Source organism: Lepidochelys olivacea, assembly GCF_965140295.1.
Source record: "Lepidochelys olivacea isolate rLepOli2 genome assembly, chromosome: 7".
In the NCBI taxonomy this organism is placed as follows: Eukaryota; Metazoa; Chordata; order Testudines; family Cheloniidae; genus Lepidochelys; species Lepidochelys olivacea.
Window position 1 is genome coordinate 81,883,144 of NC_140417.1, and position 13,940 is coordinate 81,897,083.

The 13,940-nt window shown below is 44.5% G+C and overlaps 1 protein-coding gene across 1 annotated transcript in view; it reads left to right on the forward strand.

The window, feature by feature from the left end:
- The first annotated feature begins 4,857 nt into the window (after positions 1–4,857).
- The window catches only part of TET1 (tet methylcytosine dioxygenase 1), a 121,488-nt gene continuing 112,405 nt past the window's right edge, over positions 4,858–13,940 (forward strand). Inside the window, exon 1 of the mRNA XM_084634104.1 lies at positions 4,858–5,109. The gene's annotated coding sequence lies outside the window, so the exon portion shown is untranslated. The remainder of the gene's footprint in view (positions 5,110–13,940) is intronic.

Consider the following 13,940-nt stretch of genomic DNA (forward strand, 5'->3'; position numbering starts at 1 on the left):
TTAGTTCTTGGAAGTCTCCAGCTATCTGGCAAGTAAGTGGGGATTACCCTGTGATTAGAATTTTCCTCCCAAACTGCCCTGGTGACCCTGCCAGGAAGGAGCGAGGGGGGTGGAGGCACCGTCAAATAAATTAATAGGAAAAAATAAAGAAGCTACACCCTGCTGAGTGGGTGGCGGGATCCAGAAGAACCCAGACCTATCCATCAAAGCCTGTAAGCAGATTGGAATTAAAGAAGGTAACCGCGTGGAGAGGGAGCACTACATTCAGTTTTTAGAATGTAGAGAGTTAAATAGTGATGTCCCCCAGGGATCTGTACTGTGACCAGTGCTGTTCAATTTATTTATAAATGATGTGGAAAAAAAGATAAACAGTGAGGTGTCAAAGTTTGGAGACAATACAAAATTACTTAAGATAGTTGAATCCAAAGCAGACTGCAAAAGAGTTACGAAGGGGGTCTGACAAAACTGGGCAACAAAATAGCAGATGAAATTCAGTGTTGATAAATGCAAAGTAATGCACGTTGGAAAACGTAATCCCACCTATCCATACAAAATGATAGGGTCTAAATTAACTTTTTCCACTCAAGAAAGAGATCTTGGAGACATTGTGAATTGTTCTCTGAAAACATCTGTTCAATACGCAGCAGCAGTCAAAAAAGCTAACAGAGTGTTAGGTAGTAAAATTTCAGGGAAGGGCATATTTCCCAGGCCCTCCTCTGTAAGTCACCATCCCATTCCATTCATAGATATGCTTCCCTGTCACCGTAAATTTGAAAACCTTTGTGGCATACACGTCAGTGCCAAGTCAGCTAGCTTGGAATAAAATCTCCCTTTGCCATTCTGGAACCCCTAGAATCATTATGTCCTTGAGAATGTGGAATGCCTGAAATACAGAGAATGCTTATGTAGTAAGCCACGGCGCTCCTCTCCATTCAAAGGTCTGCAGTTTTAAAACCAAAAGCAATACTAAATTGTCATTTGTAATACTAAATTGTAATTGTGTAGTCTTTTCACTGTGATTCACTGATTGGGGTCCATTCTGCTTCTGGGAGCTCAGGTGATCCTCTCAGAATATACTGAAGCTCAGTTTTACAAAATATAATTTTTTGGCCTTGAGATTCCATAAGGCACTTTTGCCTATAGATACCCTGAACCTGTTTTGAAGCACTGAAATCATAATGCACTGTTTGATTTCTACTTTTACTCCCTTCAACCTCTTCCAGCTTGGCCGTGTAGGCCCACTGAAGCAGGTCCTTAGGATACAGAATTGTCACAGACCAGTCCAATCAGATGCTTTTTCAAAATGAATATATGGAGGACATTCTGGACAGGGCCAACAAGCAGGTGAAGTACCAGAGGGAGAAGGGTTCATGACAAGAGGGAAGGCACAACCAGGCAGCAGAGCAAGAGGAGAGAATTTCAGCACACAAGGAGAGACTTGCAGCTCAGTTTCTGGAGCAGGAACATTGGCTGAGGGAGGATGTTAGAATCCAGCAGAAAGACCTGTTCAAGAGGCTACTGACACTTACGGCCACCAGAGTACAGGCTCCTGCTGCACCCAAACTACGTGCTGAGTCCCCTTCACAGTGCCATGTGCTGCAGACCTGGAATATTTTGGACAATTCCATGGTTGGGTGGACCAGACAAGCAGGACTCGATAGCAGCTGGACAAGGTAAATCTGTCCCATGCAGTCCTTCACCCCTACTGCATACCTCCACCCCTGTGCTGACCCCATACTCCCTACATGCTTTTACTCTTGTGCAGCTGGGTACTCCCAGGAATGCCTTCACCCCCCACCCCCTTGGCAACAGCACCAAGTGGGTGCTATAAATGTGGAAAGAAGGGAAAGGGGTGGTAGGGGACATGCAACAGTAGGGGCTTATTTGTTGGCACTGGTTTCACTGTTCAATGTTTGGTTTATGGACTTTATTCTATTACTGGTTTTGTTGTTAGTTTATTACTGGGGTTTTGGTACGCTAATGGCGGGCTGGCAACGGTTTTATTTTTATTTTTTTCAAATTAATCTTAAAATATAAAGACTTTTATTTTACTAAGAAATGTTATTACTATTAGTGCATCACATTATATAAAGTGTATTTCAAATAATAAAGATAAACACATGATAAGGGACAACTGGTAAGTTGAATCCAATCACTATTTCTTAATACTTTTATCTACCTCAAGCCATACGCCATACTGTAAATCCACAATTCTTGCCACTCATCCCTCTCCCCATTGCATAAGCAGTCATCTCATTCACAAGTACAATGCAGGGGAATCAATCCCCATCACCCTCATTTCATAAGCAGTTATATTGTTCACAAGTACAGTGTATGGCAGTCAATCTCCCCCCCCCATTTTTATATGATGTGGCAGTGCCCCAGTTACTGGAAATATTGTACAAGCACATGTATAAACATACTATTCTCCCTTTTCCATTGGGCCATGCAAATCCATAATGGGGCTGCACAGAGTGTCCCTGATCTGTATTGGCCCAGGTACCTCCTGTGCAGCTGTGATACGTGCACTTTCTGGTTAAGTGAACTGGTTCAGCAATCTGTTAGTGTCATAGGTCCATTCAGAGTCAAATGGCTCGCCATGGGCTTTGCAAAGATTGTTGGAGAAAACAGGAAGCCACAATAATGCAGACAGCATTGATGACACAGGAATCTAAATGGGTCTGCAGGCAGCACCAACAGGATTTCAATCAGCTGAACACATATATTCAGCCATCATTCTGCACAAGCTGAAAGTGTAATTAAACCTTTTTTTTTGGCCAGGCAAAAGAGGGTACATGGGGTCCCCCAGACAGTAACTCCATTTAGGACAATGGCAGTTAGTGGCAATAGTGTCCCAGCCTGTCCATGAATGTAGACTTTTGATAATCAGATAACCCTGGCATCATTAACTCTTCCAGAGAGCCCACATTGACATCCATAAATCAGCAGTTACTTCAGGAATATTGTTTATGCCCACCACTTTTGGGTAAATCACCCAAATCGTCAAACAGTGGTAGCTATGATATCTCCGAAACCTCTGTGACCGCTTTACCCAAGTTGACTTTCCAACACTGAACTGGTTAGCAATGGATTTGTAGCAGTCTGGGATAGCCAGCTTCCAAACAATTATAGACTCGCTTCCTGACCTACATGGCAGCGGCTATTTGTGTGTCCTGACACTGGAGGATGGGGGTAAGCTGCTCACAAAGCTCCAGAAATGTGGCTTTCTTCATGCAAAAGTTCGGTACCTACTGGTAGTTATCTGAAGTCTGTATGACAATGTGATCCCACAAGTCTGTGCTTGTTGCCCTGCTCCAGAAAGGCTGGTCTACGTAGGGGCCAGCAGTGGCTATACCAAGAGTCACAAGGAGCATCGGCAAGTTCAAGTCTTCTATGTCTATATCCTCCTCCTCCTCCACCAGGAGTCTTTGATAGGTCAGAAAATGCCACCAGAATGTCCACCAGTGTCTCATGGATACTCTGCCTATTTGCTGAAATAGGAACAAAAACACAAGCAAGAAAAGATCTTCAAATGGTAACTCCTCCATGTTGCTGGCTGCGGTTGCTGAGACCATGTAGACCCAAAAGACAGATTGGCAGGAAGTGTTGGGAACTTTGTGGGTTGTGAAAACTTCCTGTAATGTACGGTTGTACAGTCAGGTTGTTCCACACCTCACCACAAACCAGGGGCTAGAGTGGCCACAGCTGGGAAGGCACTGGGAAGCTTGGGATATGGTGGTTTGACTTGAGTCAGTGTACTGATGAGTGGATGTTGGTGACCCAGGTTTGGGATCTGAGGCCAGAAATTGTAAACCTATGCTTCATGTTTTGAGGCTCTGTGTCACAGTCATAGGTAGTGGGGCTAATGACGTAGCCCCACTTGATTGTCATGTCTTTAGACTAGCCAACTCCAGTGAGGAGTTGATTAAGATGTTATATGGTCCAGGGAGGCACATGGGATTTATGGGGAGAGTGGGACTACCAGAGAAGCTTCTTATTTTTCTCCGTGGAGGGTGGGGACATGACAGAGCTTTTATTTTTCTTCCAATTCCCTCAGTATATTTGCATATCCTCCTCTGGATGGGGAGGGAATAGTAGCAGCTTCTCTTTCTTGATGAGTGACTAATTGAGCACCTATGGATGAGCATGCCATTTTTATGCTGGTTCTGCTATAGGCCATGTACACAAAGATGCATATTTCATAGGCATATGCACATTCTCTCCTTGTTTGAATTAAAAATAATAGGGCAATGTTTTAAAACCAACAATCACACCATCTTGAATACCAACCCAACACTGAACCCCCGGATCTAATAAATTCATGATTTGTACAGGCACATTGGCCATCACTTACTAAGAAGTGATGAACTTTAATTATGAAACCATAATTAATAGAATAATTTGTTTTGTGCATTTTTTAAAACCTAAAGCCAAAAGGTTGGGTCTAAAATGATTTTCAGTGTCCATTTTTAGGTGAAAGCTCCTATACACTGATGGCAAATGCCTGGTTAGAAAACAAAGTCTGGGGGACAAACCTGCAGTGGTTGGTCCCAGTGGAGGAACCAACAAGAACCTATTAGGTCTTTTCCATCTCTCCTCTTAATGATTCTGTAAAGAATTAGTCAATTTCGCTTTCATTGAAGGCATCTCTTGTATTATGGGAGCATTTGCGCTACACATGGTATTCTCAGCTAATTTCTCCTTCAGTCAGTCTCCTGTTATGAGAGAGGGAAAGGGCAGTCTCCTGCCTACAGAGGCCAGGGAGGGCAGGGCAAGGAATCCCACTCCAGCTAGGGGGATCCAGCTCGCGTTTTGCTTTCTACTAGGAGGGGTAGGTCCAGCGAGAGCATAGCCGAGCCTCCCTCCCAGAGGGTCTGGCCTGGGGAGAGGCTAGCCGTCCGGGGAGAGCAGCATATTTTACTCCCCAGTGCCACTGGGTATCCATATTCCGCACGGGGCTTATTTTGCTCTCCGAGCTCGCTGCTTGGAGGGACACGCCGCGCCCCAAGAGCCATGGAACTCCACTTGCTCCTCTCCAGCTGTGGCTCGCTCAGCCATGCACGGATCGCCCTTTCCTGTTAGTATCCTACTGACAATGCAACAGCCTTGGTATGTATTTGGAATCAATCCCCGGAGCAGTTAACGCGCCCGAGTCGGTGGCAAAGCCCCCTTTTATGCGTGGAGCCGGTTTCCTGTCTGCTTTAGTGGGTTGGTTAAAGTATAGTAACGACTTATTCGATAGTTCCAAAGTTTAGCTGCAACCTCCTTAGGAGAGACGTGGAAAGTGCAATCAGGGACACCCAGGCAAGCAGCTCGTAAAACTCACAACTAGTCGGTAAGCTGCCTAGGCGGTTCTCTTACGGGACTGTAGAGCTCTGCACGGACGTTTGGGGGGAAATAAAGAAATATTGGCGTGTATTTAAATGAAAGACAGTTTGTTGGCTAAGCGACTGAGACCGTCCGGGCTCTGCTCGTGCTGCTGCCTTGTTTGCGCTACAGCAGCTAGCTAGAGCCTGCCTGGAAAAACCCGCCAGGCAAGCAAAGCTGCCTTAAACCTCCATGGAAGGGCAGGGAACAATTAAAGGGACACTGACCAGGAGTTTGGGCTCTAGTGTGCCTTTTAAAAAGAAAGGAACGGCCATGCAGCATCCTTTGGAGGTTGCTTTTAAGGAGGGTTTGGGGGTTTTAATCTAAGTAAATCTTTTTTTCTCTCTCTCCTTTCTCTTTAAAAGCCCTGGGGCAAATTCTGGTCTGTTCATTTAGATTTACAGCAGTGTAATTCCATGGATCTGTATGGAGTCTCTCTCGATTTACATCACTGTACCTGAAAGCCTAATTTGACCCATTGTTTGGCTCCTCTCTGCATGAAAAGATTTACAATAGTAGCCCGAGACCACCTCTGACTACTTTTCTACCTCTTGCAAAAATAAACCCCCAGGTATGTCTTGAGTAGGAACAGGGCCAGCTGCTTATTTTTGGGGCTGGCAAGTATTTTACACTGCAAACACACACCCCATAGCACTAACTAGAAAGGGCAAGTCATTTGCCCATGTGCTCAACAAGGCCTCTCATTTTAGGAGCCCATCACAATACAGGCAACTGGAGAAGGATAGCAACTTGCCTGTAGGGCTGGTTCCAGAGATTCCTAAAAGCATGAGCATAGTGAGCCAACCATTTGCTTATGTGGCCAGTGAGGCCCCTCACATTGAGACACTTAGAATACATGCTGAGATGGAGGGTCAGCAGGGGAACAGGCCCTCCTACCACACTTAATTGTGAGTCACAAGAAGGTAGTTCCTATTGCTGCTGCTCCACAAACAGTTGCGGGGGATTACTGAAAATATTTCCCCTAGAAAGGTGTTTTGTTAGTAGAAAAGGAGGAAGACTGGGCCTCCCCTCAGAAGTTTGTTGCTGTTGAGTTCCAACCTGGAGAAATAAACTGAGGCAGATTGGTTGGATGAATTGGTAGGAGTCAGGAGGTTTGAATTGATGATGGTTTGTCAAGACTGGGAAGAGATCTGGTACAGATAGTTTACTGTGGGTCTGTTGGTCTTCAGGGAATTTAGAGGGAGTAGGGTAGTTTACTGGATAAAATTGATTGGGGCCAGGTGGCTTGTCTGAGAGGAATTGATTGGGGCCAGGTGGCTTGTTTGCGAGGGGGCAGAGGTTAGCACACTTAGAATTTACATCTCTCTACTATCTCAAAAAGACATGCTATTAAAAATGGGCCTGATTCATCCCTGGTGTAACATAGCAGAAATCAGTGGAGTTACACTGGGGATAAATTTGGCTAGTTACAAATTGACACAATCTGTGGAGGTGTTTACATTTATTACATCACTTGTATCTCTGGCTGCATAACAGCTGTTTAACTTAATGAGATACTATTCCTTTAAGGAGTAGAAGGAAGTGTGCATGTAGGCATCCAGAGCAGGGCATGAGCACGCTGATGTCACCATGCACGTGGAGTTACAAGAATCGGGCTGTGTAAACAAACTTGTCAATGGTGTTATACCAGGAATCAATTTGGCCTAATGTCTCCAATTTTAAAAATCTTAATATAAAATTAGGAAATTGTAAAACTGGACAAATATGCGCTTGTAATATGATGCATCTAAAATGCTTTTAGTAAAAACGCTGGTTAGAAGAATGACTTGTAGATTTGTGTCTTTTTAAACTTCAAAGCTAACAAAATTTATATAAAAATGAAGACTTCTAATTAACAGATCTCTCCAGTTGATTTCAGTAACTTTTTTTTTTTAAGCTAAGATTTATTCTGGTTTTAGGAATTCTTCTATGAAATGACCCAAGCTTGTAGATGCCGCGCTCCTTCTGCTCCCAATCAGTTTACTTCTCTGTCTGGGCGGAGCTGGAGAAGTAGCCTAGTTAGCCCTAAAGGTAACAGCAGCTGTCTCTCTATGCAGCTGAGGAGTAGCATTGATGTGCCCTGAAGGGAATCATGTCTAGTCCTTCTCAGGCAGGAGCTCGACCATATTTTGGGTCTATAAGGATGGACTGATCATGTAAAGCAGGATCAAAAAATTAAATGAAAAGTGAGGTGTACAAAATAATTCTTTGACATTTGAGAGCTCTTCACAGCAAACACAAATCTTTGATCTATAATATTTTTGAAGTCTTTATTGATTGTGTGTTTTTTGCTGGCATGTTGCTCACAACTGTGAATGTTTGTCTAAGCATTTGCATTCTAAGCTCTGGTTTTAGTCACTTATTACTTTCCAAAACACTCACCTTTCAGACTTATTTTTTCCAGGCTTAGTCTCTGCCTGAAGGTTAATTTTTTTTTTTTATTGTGGTTTATTTAAAGTGGTTCAACCACTTTTTTTTTTTAAAGAAGAAAAACAGTTTCTCTGCAAAAATACATGCAATTTTTAAACTTTAAATATTTTTAATGCAGAACTAGAGTGGGAGAAAAAGCCTTATTTCTTAGTGGGGAACAGTTAATTCAAAAGTGCTTTGGACTATCTTAGTAATAACTAAAAAGAAAAGGAGTACTTGTGGCACCTTAGAGACTAACCAATTTATTTGAGCATGAGCTTTCGTGAGCTACAGCTCACGGATGAAGTGAGCTGTAGCTCACGAAAGCTCATGCTCAAATGAATTGGTTAGTCTCTAAGGTGCCACAAGTACTCCTTTTCTTTTTAGTTATTACTAACACAGCTGTTACTCTGAAATTAGTAATAACTGTTTTCAGTTTGAGTGATGCGCTTTTAAAAGTTACTTTGGGCCAATAGAGCAGTTGGTACCATTTTTTAGTACAACTTCACAACATTAGGAGCAAAGGTTGACTGTACTGAACATGGAATAAGGCAGAGCTGCACACTTCTTGTAAGAATGCACCAGGCCATGCTCACAAAGTGTACACATTTTAAAAGGATTTAATGCCAATATTTAAGAGGGTTTCTTTGTTCTTGTGGCACCAACTGTCGTGTCTTCCAGCCTTTTTATCACTCATACCTATTTAGCTAAAATTGTGAAAGGCTTTTGTAGTGTTATTTTCAAAACATTGACAAGTGTGCTTATCAGTCTCATTCACTGTGCATACTGTAAATTGTGGATTGAGGGCATAAACTTGCAAAATGCTAAGTGCCCATATCTCCTATTGAAGTCCTGCAGAATTAAAGGTGTTGAGCAGTTTGGAGGATTGAGCCAGGAATCAAGCAGCCTTGCCTTGCTCAAATAAATTTGTTAGTCTCTAAGGTGCCACAAGTACTTCTTTTCTTTTTGCCTCATCAGGGATGTGATCCTACAAGCTGCTCCACATGGTAGAACCTTTGCACCTGGGCAGAACAGATTTCAGGATCAGGGCTTTGGTGTCTGATCTAGCATGTGCCAAAGTTATTTTTTGCCATGGATTTTATGGGAGAACAATTGGTTCTTTGGTGCACATTGCCCACAGTGCTTCATTCATTGTGCACACAGTAAAGTCTGTAAACCATTTAATTAACCAATTTCTACAGTTACACTATTAGAAATTTTAGGAACAAATTCAGATTTGGCTGCTTACACCAAGTCTGGTGTATTCATGGAGAATAATATGGGAAATATGATGTCATTATGTAAGTCAGTGGTGAAGCCTCATCTGGAATACTATAAAGGACTGGTCATCCCATCTCAAACAGAATATTGCAGAATTAGAAGAGGTTAGGAGAAGGGTAATGAGTATAGGTAGGGGCATGAAAAACTCATAAGAAGAGAGCCTGAACGGATTGGGATTGTTTACCTTAGGAAAAGAAACTAATGAAAGGAGACATAATAATGAATGGTACTGAGAAGGCAGATCAAGAGCTTCTGTTCTCCCTGTCTCAAACACAAGAGCAAGGGGACAGTCAATTAAATTAGAAGATAGCAAATTCAAAACTGATTAAAAAGGAAAAAACTCTTCACCACCACCACTCCTGCACATAATTAGACTATGGAACTCATTGCCACATTAGGTTGAAGCCAAAGATTTAGCAAGATTTTAAAAGGGATTGGACATTGATATGGCTAACAAGAACATCCAGAGTGATACTAAATACTAACAAAAGTCTTGGAAAGGATATCAAAACCATATGCTTTGGGGCTTAAGCCAGTTGTTAACTGATAGACATTAGCTTGAGATGTAATGTGCTGGCCAATTTTCTCACATCTGCCTATTGGGAATGGGCAACAAGGGATGGATCACTTGATGATTACCTGTTCTGTTCATTCCCTCTGGAGCACCTGGTATTGGCCACTGTCAGAAGACAGGATACTGGGCTAGATGGACCTTTAGTCTGACCCAGTATGGCTTTTCTTATGTACTGCAGAATTCTTACATCTTCCTCTGAAGGATCTGGTGCTGGTCACTATTGGAGACAAAATATTAGCTAGATGGACCTTTGGTTTGGTAAAGTCCAGGATGGCAACTCCTATGTTCCTAATTCTGAATTTGGTCCATAATACTATGTACTTGGATTTTTGGTTTATATGAATGTTCCAAGGTATTTTTTTCCCCATCATGCAAATCTCTGACTTTTAAAAACATATGTATACATAGAAACAAAATGTAGTTTCATTAGTGCATCCAAGCATGGTAAAATTAGGGTCCTAACCTAGTCCTTGCCTTGTTTGTGATTGTTTCTGGTTATTTGCCTGGATAGTACTCTTTTTTTTTTTTTTTTTTTTCCCTTGCAGCTGTGTTTTTGAGGGGTCACTGCTCTCTTTCATGATGTCATTAAAAGACTGCTGTTATTTAAAGAACCTACATCTCATATAATATCAGGGTTGGAAGGGACGTCAGGAGGTCATCTAGTCCAACCCCCTGCTCAAAGCAGGACCAATCCCCAATTTTTGCCCCAGATCCCTAAGTGGCCCCCTCAAGGATTGAACTCACAACCCTGGGTTTAGCAGGCCAATGCTCAAAACCACTGAGCTATCCCTTCCTCCCCCCACCCCAAAACAAGGTCCCACTGAGATTTGAACTCAGATTACTGGATTCAGAGTCCAGAGTGCTAACCATTACACCATGGAACCAGCTGTAGTTCTTTTTAAATGCTTCCCATTTCTCTTTCTCCTCGTAAAAGATCGTATCTGAAAAACACGAGTGTTCTAAACAAACCTACTACTACTAAAATACTCTAGTATAAAGAAAATAGTATGTGGAGGATTTTTTATACTATATAAAGAATTAAAGTAAATTCAAAAATATGACTTTGTGACAGCTTGTCTGTGATTTGGGGCCAAATCCAGCAACTGCTTCTCAAACAGAACTCCCATGGAACTCAATGAGAGTTTTTTGCCTAGGTAAGGACTGGAACAGGGGTGGACAAACTTTTTGGATCAAGGGCCACATCTGGGTGGGGAAATTGCTTGCAGGGCCATGAATGTAGGGCTGGGGCAGGGGGTTGGGGTGTGGGAGGGAGTGTAAGGTGTAGGAGGGGGTGTGGTGTGCAGGAAGGGGCTCAGGGCAAGGGGTTGGGGCAGAGGAGGGGTGCGGGGTGTACAAGGGGGCTCAGGGCAGTGAAGGGGGTTGGGGTACAAGAGGGGGTGCACAGTGCGGGAGGGGGTTCAGGGCAGGAGGTTGCGGTGCAAGAGGGGTGCAGCAGGGGGGCTCAGGGCAGGGGGTTAGGATGCAGGGTGCAGGCAGGCGGCACGGCAGGGGGTTGGGGTGCAGGCAGGGGGCTCAGGGAATTGGGGTGCAGGCAGGGAGTTGGGGTGCAGGAGGGGTGTGGAAGGGGGCTCAGGGAAGGGGCTTGAGGTGCAGGCAGGGGGCTCAGGGCAGAGAGTTGGGATGTGGGGTGCAGGAGGGGTTCGGGCTCCGGCCTGGAGCCAGTTACCTGCAGCAGCTCTGAGGTGGCAGCGGCATGCACCGGGGCCAGGGCAGGCTGCCTGCCCAGGTTGTGGCCCTGCACCACTGTGGAAAGTGACCAGCACCATGTCCATGCAGCCTTTGTGGGTGGGGGCAGAGGGCTCCACGCGCTGCCCTCGCCTGCAGGTACCTCCCCCGAAGCTCCCATTAGCTGCAGTTCCCTGTTCCCAGCCAATGGGCTGTAGTTTGCCCAACCCTGGACTAGAAGAATGAGCTCTTGGTTAGTTTCATAGCATTGTTATATTTATATATGGAGCATTATTTAAATCAGTGGAATCATTCCACATTTATACCAGTATAAAGAAGAGCAGACTGTAAGTATCTGGCATTTGCTCCTAGCATAGTGCACAAGGGGAGGATATGTTTCAAACTTAAACCCTTCCTTTTTTTCCTTTATTTTTAATGTAAATAACAAACCAGCATCAATCTGTAGTGGTCTATTCTAGAATTGTTCTCTACAGGACCCCTCATTTCCCATTCTAGTTCCTTCTACTTCAGGCTCAAACCCTTTACTGCTCCTGGAATGGAGACAAGAGGACCCATCTGGTCTGTCTGCCAGGTGAGTCATCAGAACAGCTTTACATCTCTGTGCAAGGTCCTAAAACTGACAACTTGTTAGATTGCCCCATTATATTTGGACACTGACAAGTTAGTGTAGACATTTTGAAATTAGATTGTTTACGGGCTACAAAAGTTAAGATGATGTAAAGTTACATTAAATTGCCCTTGAGAGGTCATTCCATGTGCCGCTTCTCCATGAGACCCTTTTATCTGATGCACGGAACTGCATTGGGTGAGTTGTCTCTCGCTCATTGCTGGAAAAGGGAGAGTCACTAATGCAGGAATACTGTCAGGTTAAAATAAAACCTTGGGGGGGAGGGGTTAATGCATAATCTGTGCTTACTCATAACACCAGATCAGTAAACAGAAATAATTGTAAATCATGTTTACATATGTGACATTTGACTAGAAACCAGAGGAATCTGAATTTGTAAACATTTGTTGACAGTAAAACTTCAGGGTCACGAACACCAGAGTTATGAACTGATTGGTCAACCACACACCTAATTTGGAACTGGAAGTATGCAATCAGGCAGAAGCAGAGAACAAAATAAATAAATAAATAAATAAATAAAGCAAGCAAACACTGCACAGAACTGTGTTAAACGTAAACTACTAAAAAAAAAAAAGGAAACGTTTAAAAAAAATTTGACAAGGTAAGGAAACTGTTTCTGTGCTTGTTTCATTAAAATTAAGATGGTTAAAAGCATTTTTCTTCTGCATAAGTAAAGACTTAATATAGCTTTGAAACAATATTCAGTTGTAAACTTTTGAAAGAACAACCATAACATTTTGTTCAGAGTTGCAAACGTTTCTTAGTTCTGAACAACCACCATCCCCGAGATGTTCATAACTCTGAGGTTCTACTGTATCACTATTAAAGCACTTGCTGAATGTGCAGGATTTACCAGCTCCTCCCTGGGTGTGGGCACTGGCTGCTAGTAGGGGCCCTAGTGGTTTGAGGAGCATGTGCCAGTTCCTTTCCCAATGGTCTGATAGCAGGAAATGGTAGGGTTGCCAACTTTCTAATCATACAAAACTAAACACCCTTGCCCTGCCCCTTCTCTGAGGCCTTGCCCCCACTCACTCCATCCCCCGCCCCCCCATCGCTCACTCTCCTCTCCCCTCACTCACTTGCTTATTTTTACCTGGCTGGGGCAGGGGATTGGGGTACAGGAGGGGATGAGGGCTCCGGCTGGGGGTGCAGGCTCTGGGGTGGGGCTGTGTATAAGGTGTTTGGGGTGCAGGAGGAGGCTCCGAGCTGGGGGGTGAAGCTGAGAGGTTCAGAGTGTGGTAGGGGGCTCTGGGCTGAGGCAGGGTGTTGGAGGGACTGGGCTCCAGGCTGGGGGTGTGGGTTCCAGGGTCGGGCCAGAAATGAGGGGTTCAGGGTGCAGGAGGGGGGCTCAGGGTTGGGGCAGAGGGTTGGGCTGTGGGAGGGGGTTCGGGCTCCGGGCAGTGCTTACCTCAGATGGCTTCCCGGAAGCGGCAACATGTTCCTAAGCATAGGGATGGCCAGGTGGCTCTGCATCTGCATGGTGCACGTGCCACACTGCATCTGCGCGCAGGCGCCGCACCCTGCTGCTCCCATTGGCTGTGGTTCCTGACCAATGGGAGCTGCAGAGCCGGTGCACAAGGCGGGGGCAGCACATGGAGCCCCCCTGGCTGCCCTTGCACCTGGGAGCTAGAGGGACATGTCTCCGCTTCCAGGAGCCACACAGAGCCAGTTAAAGAGCCTGCCAGCCCCGCCAACTGGACTTTTAACAGCCCAGTCAGCTGTGCTGACCAGAGACGCCAGGGTCCCTTCCTGACTGGTTGAAAACCGGACACCTGGCAATCCTAGAAAGTGGGTGTAGGCAGTACTAGTGGGGCAGAAACTCCAAATTCCTCTCCTCCTGCATGAGAATAAGTGGTGTTCCCATCCCCATTACTTATTGTTCCCCTTTCAATCTCTCCCTTCATATTACAAACTACAGGGAAAAGGATAATTTGTTAGGAAAAAAGGGTGTGGATGGTAGAACTTGTGATTTTA